The sequence below is a fragment of the Octopus bimaculoides genome, chromosome 6 (genome assembly GCF_001194135.2).
Source record: "Octopus bimaculoides isolate UCB-OBI-ISO-001 chromosome 6, ASM119413v2, whole genome shotgun sequence".
Classification (NCBI taxonomy): Eukaryota; Metazoa; Mollusca; class Cephalopoda; order Octopoda; family Octopodidae; genus Octopus; species Octopus bimaculoides.
The window spans coordinates 88,331,594-88,334,093 of record NC_068986.1 but is presented as its reverse complement, the minus strand read 5'-3'; positions in this window follow the sequence as shown (position 1 = coordinate 88,334,093).

Genomic DNA, 2,500 nt, shown 5'->3' with positions numbered 1-2,500 from the left:
ATGTATCGACCTCGAAAGGATGGAAGGCGAAATCAACCTCGGCAGAATTTGAACTCAGAACGTGGCGACGGGTGAAATACCGCTAAGCAGTTTCACCCGGCGTGCTAACGATTCTAACAGCTCACTGCCTTATGAGTAATATTTAATATGTACGTAGAGGATAATGATTACTGTGTACTTGTGTGTAGATTCAGAAGTTGTTCCACTATGCAGTTGTGAGGATGTTGGTCGTTAAAATAAATTAGAGAATCACCAAGCTTCTTCTGCTTTAATTATCTGCAAAGCATTACTTCAGTCATAAGAATCCGAAATTAACTTGATCAGACAACGATTCCCACATCACATTTTTAGTGTTGACACTGCTTATAAGAGTTGGGGCGATCACACTTGCAGTATATTTAAGGATTTACAATAAGAAATTAATATAATTTTAAACTCTTTTATTCTTTTACATGTTTCAATCATTTAACTGCGGCCATGCTGAAGCACCCCAGGACTTATCATTTGTAAGTCTAGTACTTATTCAATCGGTCTCTTTTGCCGAACTGCTAAGTTACGGGGACGAAAACTCACCAACATCGGTTGTCAAGCGATGGTGTGGGGACAAACACAGATTCACAAATACACACATATACACACATATATGACGGGCTTCTTTCAGCTTCCATCTACAGAATACACTCACAGGGCTTTGGTCGGCCGAAGGCTATATAGTAGGAGAATCTTGCCCAAGGTGCCATGCAGTGAGACTGAATACGGAACCACATGGTTGGGAAGCAAGCTTCTTACCACACAGCCTATAGAAAGTATATTGTCTACGAATGTAATGTAGACTGAAAGAATAATACAAAATCACTTAGAGTTTCTTCGTAATCAAAGAAAGATGTAGAGTGCACACGTTTCTTTCAGACTCCATGCATGATGAAAGGAATGGGAAATGATGTGCGAAGATACAAAAATCAGGCCCTTCATGCAGACGAGTTCTTCATGGTAGTGTTATGCAGTGCAGCGGAATAAAGCCACCACAACTCAAAGTAACGACAATCCTTGGTGTGGGCTTTCACAGTTTCCAATTAAGAAACGGACCTCTCAAGGATTTGATGGATCCAAGGCGATGGTAGAAGTCATTGGTCTCAGAGACCACCCATTGAGATCGGACCCAGAATTACGTGCTTAGAAGTGACTCATGTTTGGAAAAAATGTGGTACTGCGTCGGTTACGACGACGAGAGTTCCAGATGATCCAATTAAGAGAACAGCTCGTGAAATTAACGTGCAAGTGGTTGAGCACTCCACAGACACGCGTACTCTTAGCGTAGTTCTGAGGGAGATTCAGCATGACACAGAATATGGCAAGGTTGGCCTTTTGAATTACATGTACAACTCATTTTTGCTAGCTGAGGGGACATGAGCAACGTGAAATAAAGTGTTTTGCTCAAGAACACAACGCGCTGATGGGAATCGAACTCACTACCTTGCGAGTTATTTTCGAGAGTTATTTTCACTACTCTTTTACTTGTTTCAGTCATTTGATTGCGACCATGCTGGAGCACCACCTTTAGTCGAGCAAATCGACCCCAGGACTTATTCTTTGTAAGCCTAGTACTTATTCTATCCGTCCCTTTTGCCGAATCGCTAAGTTACAGAGACGTAAACACACCACAATCGTTTGTCAAGCGATGGTGGGGGCACAAACGCAGACACACAAACATATACACACACATACATATATGTAAATACGTATATACCACAGACTTCCTTTAGTTTCCGTCTACCAAATCCCCTCACAAGGCATTGGTCGGTCCGAGGCTATAGTAGAAGACACTTGCCCAAGGTGCCACACAGTGGGAATGAACCCGGAACCATGTGGTCGGTAAGCAAGCTACTTACCACACAGCCACTCCTGCGACCCATACGAGTGTTATATGTGGGAGTTAGTGGATGTGTGGGTAAGGGTGAAAGAGAGAAGGAGAGAGACTGAAGAGGTGAGTGTGTGTGTGTGTATGTGTGTGTGTGTTTGCGCCAGTGAGTATAAATGCATGAGTAGATCTATAGGAATGAGATTGTGTCAGCATCTGTGCGTCAGCGTATGCATGCGCTTGTTGCTATGTAGCTGTGCACAGTGTTTCCTTTGTGAATGTCAGTACATATGTGATTCAGTGTTTATGTGGATATTAAACGGTATGTATGTGTTTTTGAGTCTGGCTATGTATGTGTGAGACGATACGTTTCGATGAAGATAGGTGCGTATGTATGTAGCGGTATTTGACTTTACGTGCGTGTGTTTTTTATGTGAATGCGCATGCACGTGTCTGTATGTGTATGTGTGTGTGCGTGTGTAAAAGCAAGATAGTGTATAAATGCGTGAAACTGTCTATATCTTTCCAGTTTTGCTCTTTTTGTACATAAGTGGGTGATGTATGGTATAAATTTTCTTTTGTGTGTGTGTATATATATATATATATATATATATATATATATATATATATATATATATATAT